Genomic DNA, 17,728 nt, shown 5'->3' on the forward strand with positions numbered 1-17,728 from the left:
TGAATACTGGTAACTAAGTTTTTTTTAAATCACAAAAGCAACACTGCTGAACATACAATTGGTGTTCAAAGTCATTCCCTATCGATATGAAGGACCTTGCTTTTTGTTTTAAACTAAGTAGTTAGTGACTTATAATCTAAATATCTGTTTTTCAAGTATAAAAAAAAATCAGAAATTCATCTGGTTTAATGAGATCATCCAAGGTTACTGGGAAAGTAGAAGTGGAAATCAAAGTAGCTCTGGCTACAGCCTTCCAATGGACCTTGCATATGGACATGATGTGAGGGGAGTGAATAATTGCAAATATTTGAACAGCTTATTGGAGTTCTTTTAAGAAGTAACATTTGCTGTGGATAAATGGAAACTGGTGAATGTACTGTATCTAGGTTTCCAGAAGGCACTTGTTAACATGTTGCATCAAAGGTTATGGAAGAGAACACACAATGGCATGGATGGAAGATTAACAGGAAACAGAGAGTTGGTGAGATATAATGAGTGGTGCAGTGCATGGGTCAATGCTGGGGCCTCATTCTTTTCACCATTTATATAAATGATCTGGATGAAGGAATCAAAGGTATGGATGCTAAATTTGTTGATGATGCACAGATAGGATAAGTTGTGGGGAGGACACAAAGAGGTTACAATGGGATATAGATAGGTTAAATGAATGGGCAACAATCTAGGAAATGAAGGATGATGGAATGCGAGAAAAGGGGAAATTGCCCAATTTTGCAGGAAAAGCAAGAAAAAAACATCTAAAATGGTAAGAAATTGCAGAGCTCATATGCATAGTGATCTAGTGCATGATTCATTATGAGGTGAATCAGATCAGAATCAGAATTATTATCACTGACATGACATGAAATTTGTTGTTTGTAGCAGCAGCCAGTGCAATTCACAAAAATCTATAAATTACAAAAATAAATAATTAGTGCAAAAAAAAAGGAATAATGAGGTAGTGTTCATGGATCATTCAGAAATCTGATGCCGGAGGGTGAGAAGCTGTTCCTGAATAATTGAGTGTGGGTCTTCAGGCTCCCGTACCTCCTCCCTGATGGTAGTAATGAGTTCCTATTGAGACAGAATAGGAAAGCCATAGAAAAATATGATCCTAATGTAGGCAGATGAGATTAGTGTAGATGAGCAAGAAGATTGGTATGAATGTGGTGGGCTGAAGGACCCATTTCTGTGCTGTATGACCCTATGACTCTATCAAGGCTCCTCAGGATTTTATACAAAGTGTGTTTGTGGAAGAATCTAAAACTTGGCTTCACTTTTTAGAAATAAGAGGTTGCTCATTTAAGAAAAAAAAAGGGGTGTTTTTTTCCTGTCACAGAGGGTCTTGTGTCTTTGGACTCTCTGGTTTTTCAAGACACAGAACTACGCCTACTGTTTCCTCTATCCACTTTCTTTTGAATGTTCTCTATACCCACAGTGATTAATTCATCAACATTCCTTGATTTCAACAGGTTTCTGGCATAGCCACTACATCACTGTTTCTTATAACTATGACAACCATGCTTATAATTCCATTTCTAATTCTTCAAAACATTTATTTCAATGTGATATACTTCCCATTATGTCTTTGGGCATCTGTATCCATTAGTTGCAGATTTATACTGGTATCTGTGTATTTTTGACCATGAAATACTTAGTGTGAACTGAGAAAGTCATTGTGATGGTTGTAGCAGAAACTATGTGGGACCTAATGACAGCTCACATGCTTTTAAAAAAAATGTTCTGGTGTTTGTTTGCTCCGGGGTTAGGAATAGAGGCTGTAATTCTTTCAGTTGTCTCAGAGGAGGTGGCATAACTGGGTTAATGATACAAATAGTATATCTTGTCTGTTTTAACTCTGATTCTCGGGAAAATTAAAAGCAGGAAGTGGCAGCTATAAAATTTTCAAAAGGTGAAGTCCTTATGGCAGCCAACAATTAAGAAATAAGCCACCCTGAGGTGTTTATAATTAAATAATATTTGTTTTCAAGATAATCCTTTTCTCATTTTAATCTAAGTGGCCTGCTTCTGCCACTGATTTCTTACTTCCTCCACTCAAAATAGTTTTACATTGCAACGTGTAGGGCTGCAAATGTCTAAGACCATAGGGATTTTGGCAACAAGAAGAATTTCTGAGAAAATAAAGAAAGGATCTGCCCAGTTGGAGTTGTAACAATGAAACAGCATCACAGATTCATGGGATTTCATGTGCGAATCCAGCACGTAACTAATTTGCAACTTGCAATTAGCCTTACTTGGGAACAGGTTCATGGCAGAACATTCCTCTCACATTTTTGCTCCTTCTTGACTGAGGTGCAGCAAATCTGTTCTTTGGTAGACATTTTACCCTGATTGCACTTCCAAGGAATTAAGAGCAGAATTCTTACTTTCTTGCCAGACTTTCATTCAGTTATGTCCTTAATTTCCTTTGTAATGCCTATCCCATCTTTTGAATCAATGCTTTTAGCATGATTATTTTCTAATTTTCCAAAGGTTTTACTTGTATCAGAGAGAGTGCCAGAGGACTGGAAAATCACAAATTTAACACCTCTGTTTAAGAAAGGAGGGAGGCAAAAGACAGGAAATTAATAGGCCAGTTAGCCTGACTTCAGTGGTTGGTAAGATTTGGTAGGAGTCCATTATTAAGGATGAAATTTTGGAGTACATGATAAAATAGGGTAAGGTAGCATGGTTTCGTTAAGGGAAGATCTTGCCTGACAAATCTGTTAGAATTCTTTCAGGAGGCAACAAGCAGGTTCGGCAAAGGAGAATCAGTGGACATTATTTAATTGGATTTTCAGAAGGCCTTTGACAAGGTGCTGCACAAAAGGCTGCTAAACAAGGTAAGAGCCCATAGTGTTAGAGGCAAGGTACTATCATGGATAGAAGATTGGCTGACTGGCAGAAGGCAGAGAGTGGAGATAAAGGGGTCCTTTTCAAGATGGATGCAGGAGTTGGTGTTGGGACCACAACTTTTCACTTTATACATTACTGATCTGGTTGAAGGAACTGATGACGTTGTGGCCAAGTTTGCAGATGATACAAAAATAGGTGGAGGGACAGGTAGTGTTGCAGAGACAGGGAATCTACAGAAGGACTTGGACAGGTTAGGAGAGTGGGCAAAGAAGTGGCAGATGGAATATAGCGTAGAGAAGTGTGGGGTTATGCGCTTTGGTAAGAAGAATAAAAGTGTAGACTATTTTCTAAATGGAGAAAGAATTCAGAAATCAGAGATGCAAAGGGACTTAGGAGTCCTAGTTCAGCATTCCCTAAAGGTTAACTTGCATGTTGAGTCAGTGGTATGGAATGCAATGTTTGCATTCATTTCAAGAGGACTAGAATATAAAAGCAAGGATGTAACGTTGAGGTTCTATAAGGCATTGGTCAGCCTGCACTTGAAATATTGAGAGCAATTTTGGGCCCTGTATCTAAGAAAAGATGTGCTGGTCCTGGAAAGGGTTCAGAGGAGGTTCACAAGAATTATCCTGGGAATGATAGACTTAACATATGAGGAACATTTGATGGCTCTGGGCCTGTACTCAATGCAGTTCAGAAAGGATGAGGGGGGGGATCTCATTGAAACCTACTGAATATTGAAAGGCCTGGATAGAGTGGATGTGGAGAGGATGTTTCCATTAGTATGAGAGTGTACGATCCAAGGGCATACCCTCAGAAAGGATAGACCTTTAAAACTGAGATGCAGAGGAATTTCTTCAGCCAGAGGGTGCTGAATCTGTGAAATTCATTGCTACAGAGGGCTGTGGAGGCCAAATCATTGGGTATATTTAAGGCAGAGATTGATAGGTTCTTGATTGGTAAAGTGGTTAAGGGTTCTGGGGAGAAGGCAGGAGAATGGTTTTGAAAAAAAATCAGCCATGATTGAATGGCAAAACAGACTCGATGGGTCGAATGTCCTAATTGTGCTCCTATATCTTATGGTCTTATGGCCTCATCACTACATTTGAGAATACACGAGAAAATATAGCCTGTGACAATTATTTTTGGTATATGGATATCCAGTGACTGAGGCATGGTGGAGGAAGTGCTATTACAAATTCTGTAAATAAGTATTTTAATGCGAGTTATGTGTTTATGCTCATCTATTCAAAACATACTCGTTTTTGTAAATAAATTCTTAGATTACCTTAACCTAAGGTTGAATTATGCCCCAAGTTGAAATATGATCAGAAATATAATAAGAAATAATATATTGTTTTTAATGCTAAAGTGATCATATTATAAAATGTATTTGTTGAATGCTGTTCTGATTCATAGAACATAACAGCACAGTACAGGTCCTTCAGCCCACAATGTTGTGCCGACATTTTATCCTGCTCTACGATCTATCTAACCCTTCCCTCCCACATAGACACATGAATGATAGAAAAATAGGGGGCTATCTATGAGTCTCTTATATGTCCCTGATGTATCTGCCCCCACAACCTCTGCCGGTACTGTGTTCCATGCACCCACCACTCTGTAAAAAAAAAACTTACCCCTGACATCCCCCTTACACCTTCCTCCAATCACCTTAAAATTATGTCCCCTCATGTTAGCCATTGTTGCACTGGGAAAAAGTCTCTGACTGTTCAAACTTAAATTTTAACAGAACTCATGTTTGAATCTCATGTTCTAAAGAATAATAAGTTAATTTGAAATGATTTGGAATAAATCACGGCATGGTTATCTACTTCGATCTAAAGGTTTTTCATCTTAGGAGGCCAGACCAGTTTTCTTTACTTTCTGTTCATTATAAATTCTATTGGAAGGATGGCAATTCTTGTATTCATTCCTCTCCTCGGCTTCTACCAGAATTGGAGATAAGAATCTTATTAACCTTGCTCTGTTACTGCTGACAATAAGTATGTCTGGATGATGATGTCCACCCCAACTGCGTGAATGACCCATCCATCTCAGCCTGAGTCAGAAGCTTGTATGTTCAAGTCATGATTCTGAGACATCAGTACAAAAATCCAGACCAACACTGCAATGAGATATTAAGTTGGGGCTGTCTGCTATTACAAGTGGATACAAGTGATAGCCAAAATAAGAGAATCATCTAAATTGTCCTTCCCAATACTTGTCTCTTAATCAACATCACTAATGATTTTCTGTTCTTAATTCAGCTTATTGTCTGGTGACTGCATTTCAAAAGTATTCAATTGGCCACACAACGTTTTTGGGGATCCCAAGTCATGAAAACTGCTTTATAAATTGCAAGTCTGTTTTAAAAAGCTCTGATACTAAATATTAGCTCAAGGTTCATACTGGTACTGAATCAGGGCAAAGTTGGTCTGATTGGTGTCCCAACATGCCCATTGTACTTACTGTGCACTGGATCTTCCAACAGCCTAAGAGGCATAGAGGTTTATCCCCAATTTTTGTAAAATTAGCAAAGGTTTCAGTCACTGAAACTAAAACAGGAAAGGAAAACCTCACAAATTCTCTGAATCATTATATATTTTGTTTACCTTTACTGTAACTTGTCAGTTTCTGCAGTTTCATTTTTTTGTGTAGAAATTATAACTGTTTTTATACTATGTATGGCATGTTGAATATCATTCAGCTAATTTCAACTCACCAAGAATTGTACCTGTTAGCTTCAGCTCCTTCTACTAAAACTTGGGATGATCAAACCCATCATCCTCAGGATCCATCGCTAACTGTGTATCTACAAGTCTTGGGCAGCCTTCCCTTCTCTGACTCCTGTAATCTTCAGCTAATCTAAAAATCTGCTGCCCAGACTTTATACAATCCTTCTTGCCCCTCACCTCACAAGCATACATTGGCTCCAGTTCCACAATCTTTCCTGAATCCCACAACATTTTGCAACTCGAAAATGCCTCCTAAACTCTGACCTTTCCCTTACTGTTGCCAGCTGGGTCTTCAGTTGTTTAGCAACTACATTCAGGAACTACTTAGTCAATTCTCTATCTTCATGAATCAATTCTTCCTAGCTCAACACCTGCTTAATATCTCCTTCCATTGTTGTGTGCCAAGTTTTGTTTTTTTTAAATTGTATTAAAGGGTCATATTAAAGGATTTGGGAATGTTTTATTAAGTTAAGCCACAAGCTAAATGTGTTTCTCTTAAAAGCTTTGAACACACTGTATATCTTTCTCCTGATTATGAAATGCTTTGCAAGGGTGAGGCAGAAATAGAGTAATAGAAATGCAGAGTCACAGAGTCATATAGCATGGTAACAGTCCCATTGGCCCACTGCATCTACGTTGACCATCATGCCTACCTTTCCTGATTCCATATCGCCCTTTGCCCTGCTGATTCAAGTAACTGCCCAGATGCCTCTTAAATATTGTTACTGTTCCTGCTCCTGCCTCCACCACCTCCTCTGGCAGCTCATTTCCAGATACTAACTACTTGGTGTAAAAAAAATACCCCTCAAATCTGCTTTAAACCTCCTCCCTCTCATATTAAACCTCTGACCTATAGTTTTAGTCACCCCTACCACGGGAAGCAGACACTGGCTACCTACCCTATCCATGCCACTCATGATTTTATGAACCTCTATCACGTTATACCTCAGCCTCCTTCTCTTCAGGGAAAACAGACCCAGCCTATCCAGTCTCTCCTGATAACATCCAATCCAGGTAACATCCTTGTGAATCTTTTCTGCACCCTCTGTAGCTTAACCATGTCCTCCCTATAGTGTGGCGACCAGAACTGCACACAATAACCCAAGTGCTGCCTAACAAATGTTATGCACAACTGCAACATCTTATAATCAATACCTTGGCTGACGAAGGTAAGCATGCCAATATGCCTCCTTCTCCACACCTACCAATGTTCCCATTTTCAGGGAACCATACACCTGTATCCCAAAGGCACTCTGTTGAACAACACACACAAGGGACCTGCCGTTCACTGTGTAAGTCCTGCCCTGGTTTAACTTCCCAAAATGCATCACTTTGCACTTGTCCTAGTTAAATTCCCTCTGCTATTCCCTTGCTCACTTTCCTAGTTGATTTATATCCAGTTGTAAACTTTGACAACCTTCTCACTATCCACTATACCACCAATGTTGGTGTCATCTGCAATCTTACCAGTCATTGCCACCTACATTCTCATCCAAATCATTGATACATATGACAAACAACAAAGGACACAGGACTGATCCTTGCAGCACGTTACTGGTCACAAGCCCCCAATCTGAAAAACAAACCTCCACCAAGCCAATTTTGTATCCAATTTCCCAACTTCACCCTGGATCCCATGTGCTCCAACCTTCGGGATCAACCTACCATGTGGGATCTTGCCACAGGCCGTACTAAAATCCAGGTAGACGATGTCTATTGCCCTGCCCTTGTCAATCCTCCTCAAAAACCTCAATCAAATTCATGAGACATGATTTCCCATGCACAAAACTATGCTGGCTATCCCTAACCAATCCTTGCCTTTTCAAATGCAAATAAATCCTGTCCAACAGTATCCCTTAAGTCCTTAAATAAAGGCACAATATTAGCTATCCTGCAGTCTTCTGGTATCTCACCTGTGGCTAACAAAAATATAAAAATCTTTACCATGGCCGAGCAATCTTATCTCTTGTTTCTCGTAACAGCAAGGTCAGGCCCGGGGATTTATCCAACTTTATGCGTTACAAGACCTCCAAAATCTCATCCTTTGTAATGCTGACATGCTCCAGGGTATCACTGTTCCCTCCCCGGACTCACCAGCTTCCATGTCCTTCTCCATATAAATTAATTTAAGACCTCGCTCATTTCCTGTGGTTCCACACATATATTACCACACTTATCCTTAAGAAGACCTCCACTCTCCCTAGCTAGCCTTTGCTCTTAATATACATAAAATATTTCAGGGTACTCCTTAATCTTGTCTGCCAGGGATATCATGCCCCTTTTTGCCCTCCTCCTTTCCTCCTTAAGTGTACTCCTACATCCCTTATATTCTTCCAGGGAATTGCTTGAACCCAGCTGCCTATACCTGACATATGCCTATTTTTTCTTCCTGACCAGACCCTTAATATCCCTTGTCAACCAAGTTCCCTAATTTTGCCAGTCTTTTCCTTGACTCTAAGAAGAACGTGCCGGCTCTGAACTCTTCCTATCTAACTTTTGAAAGCCTTCCACTTGGCAGACATCCCTTTACATGCAAACAGCCTTTGAAAATCTGCAAGAAACTGAAGAGAGTTGTGCTGAGCTGTGTCCACATCACGGAAACCAGCCTCCCCTCCATGGACTTTGTCTACACTTAAAGCAGCCAGCATAATCAAAGACTCCACCCACCTGGGACATTCTCTCTTCTCCCCCTTCCCCTCTCCCATCGGGCAGAAGATACAAAAGCCTGAAAGCATGTACCACCAGGCTCAAGGGCAGCTTCTATCCCACTGTTATAAGACTATTGAATGGTTCCCTAGTACGATAAGATGGACTCTTGACCTCACAATCTACCTCACCTTATTGTTGACCTGCACTGCACTCTCTCTGTAGCTGTTACACATTATTCTGCATTCTCTATTGTTTTACTTTGTACTACCTCAATGCACTGTGTAATGAATTGCTCTGTATGAACTGTACGCAAGACAAGTTTTTCACTGTAACTCGGTACAAGTGACAATAATAAACCAATACCAATTCCAAAATCAACTTCTGTCAATCAAAATCAATTTCCTGTCTGATGCTTTCCCCCATTTTAAGACTTGAACCTGAGGACCAGTCACATCTTTTTCCTTGACTATCTTGAAAAATAGAATTCTGGTCACAGGTCCCAACGTACTCCCCCACTGACACATAAACCACTTGCCCTGCCTTATTTCCTAAGAGGAGATAGAGTGTAACCCTATCTCTACTCGGGTCATCTACAAATTGCTTCAGGGCACTTCCCTGGACACACTTAAGAAATTCTGCCCCATCTATTCCAATAGCACTAAAGTAGTTCCAGTCAATATTAAGTTAAAATCACTTAGTATTACAACTCTATTATTCCTATACCATTCTGTGATTTTTCTGTATCAGCTCTTCATCCATGCATTCATATCCTCCTTTTCCTACCCTCTCCAGCACATGACACAGGGAGTAATCTTGAGATTACAAATATACAGGTCCTGCTTTTTAACCTTCTATCTGACCACTTTGCAGGACCTCATCTCTCTTCCTGCCTATTGCTGTTAGTATCAATATGGACCGTGACCCCTTTCATTGAGTGATATAGTACACAAACATCCTTTGGCCACTGAGTCTCCGCTGACCATCAATCATCCATTTACACTAATTCTACAATAATCTCACTTCTTATTCTCCTTACATTCCTATCAATTCCCTCCCCACTCCCTAGATTCCTGCACACTTAGACAATTTACAATAGCTAATTAATGTACTATAAGACCATAAGACATAGGAGCAGAATTAGGCTATTCAGCCCATCGAGTCTGCTCTGCCATTCGATCATGGCTAATTTATTCTTCCTTCTCAACCCCATTCTCCTGCCTTCTCCCCATAACCTTTGACACCTTTACTAATCAAGAACCCATCAACCTCCGCTTTAAATATATCCAATGACTTGGCCTCCACTGTGGCAATGAATTCCACAGATTCACCACCCTCTGGCTAAGGAAATTCCTCCTCATCCAAGTTCTAAAGGGATGTCCTTCTATTTTGAGGCTGTGCCCTCTGGTCTTAGACACTCCCACTACTGGAAATATCCTGTCCACATCCACTCTATCCAGGCCTTTCAATACGCGGTAGATTTCAATGAGATCCCCCCTCATCTTTCTAAACTCCAGCAAGTACAGGCCCAGGATCATCAAACGCTCTTCGTACATCGACCTTTTCATACCCGGGATAATTCTCGTAAACCTCCTCTGGACCCTCTCCATCACCAGCACATCCTTCCTTAGATATGAGGCGCGAAACTGTTCACAATACTCCAAATGTGGTCTGACCAATGCATTATAAAGCCTTAGCATTACATCCTTGCTTTTATATTCTAGTCCTCTCAAAATGTATGCTAACATTGCATATGCCTTCCTTACTACTGACTCAACCTGCAAGTTAACCTTTAGGGAGTCCTTTGCACCTCTGATTTCTGAATTAGCTCCCCACTTAGAAAATAGTCTATGCCTTTATTCCTCTACCAAAGTGCATCACCATACACTTCCCTATGCTGTATTCCATCTGCTACTTCTTTGCCCACTCTCCCAATCTGTCCAAGTCCTTCTGCAGACTCCCTGCTTCCTCAACACTACCTGCCCCTCCATCTATCTTTGTATCATCCGCAAACTTGGCCACAAAGCTATCAATTCCGTCATCGAGATCATGATCATATGATGTGAAAAGTAGCATACTCAACACCGACCCCTGCGGAACACCACTAGTCACTGGCAGCCAACCAGAAAAGGCCCCCTTTATTTCCACTCTTCGCCTTCTGCCATTCAGCCAATCTTCTATTCATGCTGGTACCTTTCCTGTAATACCATGGGCTCCTGTCTTGTTTAGCAGCCTCATGTGCAGCATTTTGTCAAAGGCCTTCTGAAAATCCAAGTAAACAACATCCACCAACTCTCATTTGTCTATCCTGCCTGTTACTTCCTCAAAGAATTCCAACAGATTTGTCAGGCAAGATCTCCCCTTAAGGAAACCATGCTGACTTCAGCCTATTTTATCATGTGCTTCCGAGTATCCTGAAATGTCATCCTTAATAATGGACTCTAAAATCTTACCAACCATCGAAGTCACGCTAACCGGCCTATAACTTCCTGTCTTTTGCCTCCCTCCCTTCTTAAAGAGTGGAGTGACAGTTGCGATTTTCCAGTCCTCTGTAACTATTCCTGACTCTAGTGATTCTTGAAAGATCATTACTAATGCCTCCATAATCTCTTCAGCTACCTCTTTCAGAACTGTGGGGTGTAGTCCATCTAGTTAGTCCAGGTGACTTATCCACCTTCAGACCTTTCAGCTTCCCAAGCACCTTCTCCTTAGTAATAGCAACTACACTCACTTCTGCCCCGACTCTCTTGAATTTCCACAGTGAAGACTGACGCAAAATACTTATTCACTTTGTCTGCCATTTCTTTGTTCGCCATTACTACCTCACCACCGTCATCTTCCAGCGGTCCGATGTCCCACTTTTGCCTCTCTTTTACTCTTTATATATCTGAAAAAACTTTTGGTATTCTCTTTTATATTATTGGCTACCTTACCTTCATACTTCATCTTTTCTCCCCTTATTGAATTTTTAGTTGTCTTCTGTTGGTTTTTTTAAAAGCTTCCCAATCCTCTAGCTTCCCACTAATTTTTGCAATATTGTATACCCTCTCTTTTGCTTTTATGCTGTCTTTGACTCCCCGTGTCAGCCATAGTTGCCTCATCATCCCTTTAGAATGCTGCTTCTTCTTTGGGATGAAATGATCCTGCGTATCAACAGTACTCAACAGTAATACAGATACATCTGATTTTAGCTTCTCCCTCTTAAACTGCGGGGTGAATTCTATCACATTATGATCACTATCTCCTAAGGGTTCCTTTACCTTAAGCTCCCCGATCAAATCTGGTTCATTGCACAACACCAAATCCAGAATTGCCTTTTCCCTAATGGCTCTAAAAAGCCATCTTGTAGACATTCTACAAATGCCTTCTCTTGGGATCCAGTGCCAACCTGATTTTCCCAGTCTACCTGCATATTGAAGTCCCCCATGACCACCATAACATTGCCCTTCTTGCATGCCTTTTCTATCTCCTGTTTTAATTCGTACCTCACATCCTGGCTACTATTTAGATACCTGTAAATAACTCCCTTTTTTGTTTACTCTTGCAGTTTCTTAACTCTACCCACAAGGATTCTAGATCTTCTGATCCTATGTCACTTCTTGCTAAGAATTTGATTTCATTTTTTTTAACCAACAGAGCCACCCCACCCCCTCTGCCCACCTGCCTGCCTTTTCGATAGGATGTGTATCCTTGGATGTTTAGCTCCCAGCTGTGATCTTCTTTCAAGCCACGACTCTGTAATGCCCACAGTGACATACCTGCCAATTTCTAACAGCACTATAAGCTCATCCACCTTATTACGTCAACTACATGGATTCAAATATAACACCTTCAGTCCTGTGTTCACCACCCTTCTTCTCAAATTTCTCTCCATGTTGCCTGAAGTTAAATTCTTATCCCTTTCTAAACTTTGTTTTGTTCTTTATTCTGGAGACTTCAGTAAACTCTCCTGCACTCTCCTTCCCTTTTTACTTTATCCATACTTTTCCAATCTGTTGGACCCACCCCCATACTATTTAGTTTAAAGCCCTATCTACAACCCTAGTTACGTGATTCACCAGGCCCCTGGTCCCAGCATGGTTCAGGTGGAGCCTGTCCCATCAGAACAGCTCCCTCCTTCCCCAATATTGGTCCCAATGTCCCACGAATTCAAACCCACTTCTTCCACACCAATCTTTGAGCCACACATTTAACTCTCTGATCTATTGACCCTGTGCCAATTTGCACCTAGCTGTGTCACCCTGACCAGCGAGCTGCCCATGAGCACTGCTGCAATGCTTATAATGCATTGGCATTTTTATCCAGAGATTATTACCTTTTTGGTTCTGCTTTTTAATTTAGTCCCTAGCTGCTCAAATTCCCTCAGCAGAACCTCTTTCCTTGTTCTACCTACATTGTTGGTACCCACATGGATCACGACAACTTTCCCCTCCCATTCCAAATTCTTCTGCAGGTCAGATGAGATGTCCTGAACCCGGGCACCAACAGGCAACACAGCCTTTAATTACGAATGCTGGAATGAGGTAATAGTATATTATAATGCTGGAAGAGGTAATACTAAATTACATCTTTGGGATGTGGGAGGAAATCAGAGCATCCCGTGGAAACCTTACATCTCACTTACCTGGGACTTGGACCTCATATCTTCTCCTTCACACCTCCAACCTTTTTTACAATCTTGGCCATCCTTCCCTCACACCATCACAAGGAGAATGTGCAAACTCCAGACATACAGTACCAAGGTCAGGATTGACATGGGTTTCTGAAGCTGTGAGTCAGCAACTCTAGTAGATGCATCACTGTGTCACCCTGACCAGCGAACTGCCCATGAACACTGCTGCAATGTGTATAACTCATTGGCATTTTTAAACCTAGGCTGCATCTGTAGGCAGCCAGTCACATAAATCACTCTTCCCTCAATGGAATCAATGGGCAGGTGCTTTAAAGTAAAAAAATATGGCTGGAAAGAAATAGTTTGAGGGAAAAAGATCAAAGCTGGATCATGCACAATAAATGATGATTTGAATGGGAGACTTTGAGAACTTACATTAAGTAGTTTTCACAGCAAAGGGAAGTTGAGAAGGAAATGCTGGAAGAGGAAAGTTTTTGTGGCCACATAAAATGACAGTAATTTTTATTCCAGAATGTTTTGGTTCTTTGAATGGCAATGTGAAACTGGTTATTCCCTGGAATTAACTGCATGTAACAAATGCATTCACTTGAATCAACTCTATCTCCAATAGGAGAGAGCAACCATCTCTTGACATTGAACAGCATTACCAACATCTAATCCTTCACCATGAACATGCTGGAGATCATTTGAAAGCTCATTGGACCAGCCATATGGCTTAAGAGCATGTCAGGGACTGGATATGTTCAGTGTCAGACCAGTTCTTAGTGGCGCAACTCTCAACTTTTTAAGTCTTTCTCAGTATCTGCGTGGCACAAATCAGAAGTCTAATGGAATATTTTGCATGTGTTTTGTTGAATGTGGCTCCAGCAGCATTCGAGAAATTCAATGGCATGCAAAGTGAAGCACAATTGCCACTGCCTCCAGAACACTGAACATTCAGTCCCTTCACTCTGGTGTCTCATGGCTACTGTCTACCCTGTTCACAAGATCCCCTGCACCAAGGTTTCTTCGACAGTACCTCACAAATCTGCTGACCTCTTGCCACCTATAGGGGCAAAGAGAATAGTAGTGTAATTTCCCTCAGAGTCACATTCCTGACCTGGAAATATGTTACCATTGTTGAATTGTTACTGAGCGAAATTTATGGAACATTGCAGCAAATAGCACCATGGAAATATCTTCATCGCAGGATTGCAAAGGTTCAAAGTTGTTCACTATCATTTACCAAAGAGAAATTAAGAATGGTTATTAAATTTTGATCTTTGAAGCATTTGAACTGATTAGTTTCAAAGTGATGTTTATGGTTCAATACAGACTGGAAGCAAGTTGCACATTCTCACAACTCTCTGGAGAAAGGAGTTACCTCTGAATAGCCTATTTGATTTCTTCATAGATGTTACTGAGGAACAATATTTTAAATTCACCTTCCATTGGGGTTCAGGTTTAAACAGGGAAGTAGACTGCAAAATAAATAGACAAACCTGACCTTCTCAACTGAGAGACATTTTCCATAAACAATTGTTGGGAAAAATCCATTTCTGCCAATACTTAAGTTTTCACCAAATCCTTTATTAGATAACCAGTAATGTAAGGACATAAAAAATAGGAGCAGGAACAAGAGGAGACTATTTGCTTCTTCTTAGATCATGGCAGATCTTTAATCTCCTCACTACTTAATGACTAATCCTCCACAGCGACCAGAATTTAAAAGATTTGTCACCCTCTGCATGGAGAAATTTCATCTCAGTCATATATGGCCTATCCCTAGACTCTTAAGCCAGGGTAAGCATCCTCTTTCATCTCTCACGTTGAGTCCCCCAATAGCTTAGTAAGTTTTCATGAGATTTTCTCTCATTATTTTATACAGGCCAAGTCTACTCAATCCCTTTTCATTATGGCAAACCTGAAATCAGCTAACTGAATCTCTACTGCATTCTATCAATAGCAAGTATATCCTTTATAGGTGAGGAGATCAAAACTGTACACCATTCTGCAGGTATGGTTTCACTTCTGTACCCAAATCTTCTTGCAATAAAGACCAAACCATTCCTCATTTCTAAATATTTGCTGCACCTGCACGTTGGTTTGCAGTGACGTGCACAAAGACACCCAAGTCCTTTTAAACTTCAACATTACCCAATTTCTGACCATTAAAATAAACATCCTATCCTGTTTTGTGCACCAAGGTGGATAACTTCACAGTTCTCTACATTATAATGCATTGGCCAAGTTTTTACCCATTCACTCAGGTTGCTAATGTTCCATTAACGCCTCCTTCCTACTCACAATTCCAGCCTGCAAGGAGTTGCTACCTCACTGAAGATTTCTCTAAGGAAAATAGTGTAGCTTGGCTCTAGGTGAGCTGGTTAGTCTATATTTCAAATGAGAATTGACAAGTTGAAAATAGTAATAAGTTCACTAAATCATTTATCTAAAGGCTTGACATTCAGTGACAAGCATCTTATTAGTTCTAATGAAATTATTAAAGGCATAGATGTCTCCTTCTTTGATTTCAGCCAGTGGAGTAATCAATACCACCTGGAGGTAGATAAAAAGATAAGCTGCAGTGTGGCCACCTGTCTTTGATTGGAATCTTTTATTTAAGAAATGGGCAGAGTCATTGATTTGTTAGAGATACTAAGATGGATAGTTTGGGCTTTCATCAGTTCTTTTTACTGAATTATTTTGCAGTCTACAGCCAAATGCAAAAAAAAAGAATGCGAGTGAGTGAAGGAGGTGAGATGAGGGAATGCATTTACGAAAAGGCAAAAGCAGCTTTAATGCTTACCATAGCATTTCACAGCCAATCACTGACTTGCAAACTATAATCATTACTTGTGTTTAAATACATTGGTCCCACAACAACCAGCTAGGTAAGTGAACACTTTAATGTGGTGGTAATTTTGAACACCATGAAAAACTACACTTTTTAAACCGTAAAATGTTCTTCTCCTGACCTGAAAAGACAGATAAGCATCGGTTTAATCTATCATTTGAATGGTACAAGGCTAGAAATTGCTGGAATATTAATGTAATTTGAATTGTTGAAGTAGCATGAGATACAGTTCTCCAAAAATTGCTGTTAGTTTTATGAAAAAGCATCTTCCTGCTAAAAGATTGCCCACTAAACTTTACAGCAAACATGACGTTGCTAAATTAGCAATAATATTATGTATTCCTACTGCACCTGTTTAGGGCTGGTAATTAATTTTGTAGAAGACCCTATTAATGATATGAATTATGATCCTGGCACAGTACTCAAAGTCAGAGTTTGAGAAAGGGGAAAAATCAAGTTGTGGAATCATTCTCCAGCAACGTTGATTTTACACCCCTGCTGACAAATTGAGCAGCAACTATCTAGTCAAAACCCCTGTATTAATCATGCACTGAGAATCTTGAGTTAAAAACAGGCAAAAACACTGCCTTGTGCCATATCAAACTGACTCTACATTACCACCTATGCTATTTAAAAGGATTTTTTAATGACTTGCAGGTTTGTTGGTATTTGCTTGTAAGTGGATCTGGTAGGATTTAATAGTAACTCTGGGATCATAACTCAGTTCCATTGGGCATAAAAAAAGGATAAATGTTTTCTCAATGGGGATAAGAATATCCTGGAAAGCTCAAAGCAAATACAACACATAAGAAAAGAAGGGAAGACTCCAGATCTAGATCTCTTTGGATGGAGGAATATACAGTGTAGGCAAGGCAAAAGAGGGTAGCATATTGAGAGCTCAATACTGCAGAATGTCTGAAGATATGTATAGGGCATAGGACGAAATTAAGGTAAAGAGAATGCATGAAAGATTATGGACAATTGTTTTAAATATATATAAAGTCTGGGATAATAGCACGGCCCATTGAAACCAACATTTTTTTTAGTTCATAGTCTTTATTGTCGTGCTGCACATAGAACTTTATTTCATTTATCGGGACAGTTGAACTGCTTTGAATAAGATGCAGATAGGGAATAATAACATCAATTGTGTGCAAGAAGATAGTAAAGTCACCCAAAATAATTATTATATAAAATGCAATTTAATTAAAATGGCAAATCTGCAATTGCATTGTCAGTTGAATTGTATTAAGATAAATGCAAGGCTGACAGATGGACAAATAGCTCAAATGAATTCCTGCAGAGTCGAGGCCAGGTGGTATGGAGAGTTGGGAATGGAAGAGGGCATGAACTTCCATTCCAAGGTCATGTACACAGGAGTGGAAAACAGCAAAAAAGTGTGGAGACAACTGATAATGGCCAGCAGACAGAGACTGGCTGCAAGCCAGAACTTGGCTTTAGAAGAATTTAGTTTTAGGCACTTCAGTCAGGAAGGGATGATCTGGTTGGTCACCAGAAAACACATATCACCTGAATGTTGGCAGATTTTCCACCAGGACAGCCATGAACACGCAGGGTTAAGCTCGTAACTTAGAGAGGGGAAATACCAGATGTTGTAGTGTCAGCTATTACATTAAGTTATTGTAATCTCTCAGCTCAATTGAAGATACATCATTTGAGATTAAGAAATTCTGGTTTATTATCATTTATGAAATCCCTCATGCAACTACAGGGTTTAGTTCCTTTCCTGCCTGTTGTAAGTGTGAGTAGCTTGGTGGAAATACTTGCTGTACAGTAGATCTGGAGTCATATAAATGCTAAGTCGGTAAGGGAAATAGATTTTCTTCTCTGAAGGACATAGTGATGCAGATAGGTTTACATGAAATTCCATGATTACCATCAATAATTCAAGATTTTTGTTCAAGATTAATTAACTTAAAATTGCCAATTGCCATGATGGAATCTCAACATTATAGTCATTAGTTCAGGCATCTGGATTACTAATCTATTAATGTAACTATA

The 17,728-nt window shown here is 40.0% G+C and overlaps 1 protein-coding gene across 3 annotated transcripts in view; it reads right to left on the reverse strand.

Moving 5' to 3' along the window:
• Positions 1-17,728, reverse strand: part of kcnj3a (potassium inwardly rectifying channel subfamily J member 3a) — a 161,257-nt gene that overhangs the window by 14,285 nt on the left and 129,244 nt on the right. The window lies entirely within an intron of this gene.

This window comes from Pristis pectinata, chromosome 1, assembly GCF_009764475.1.
Source record: "Pristis pectinata isolate sPriPec2 chromosome 1, sPriPec2.1.pri, whole genome shotgun sequence".
NCBI lineage: Eukaryota > Metazoa > Chordata > Chondrichthyes > Rhinopristiformes > Pristidae > Pristis > Pristis pectinata.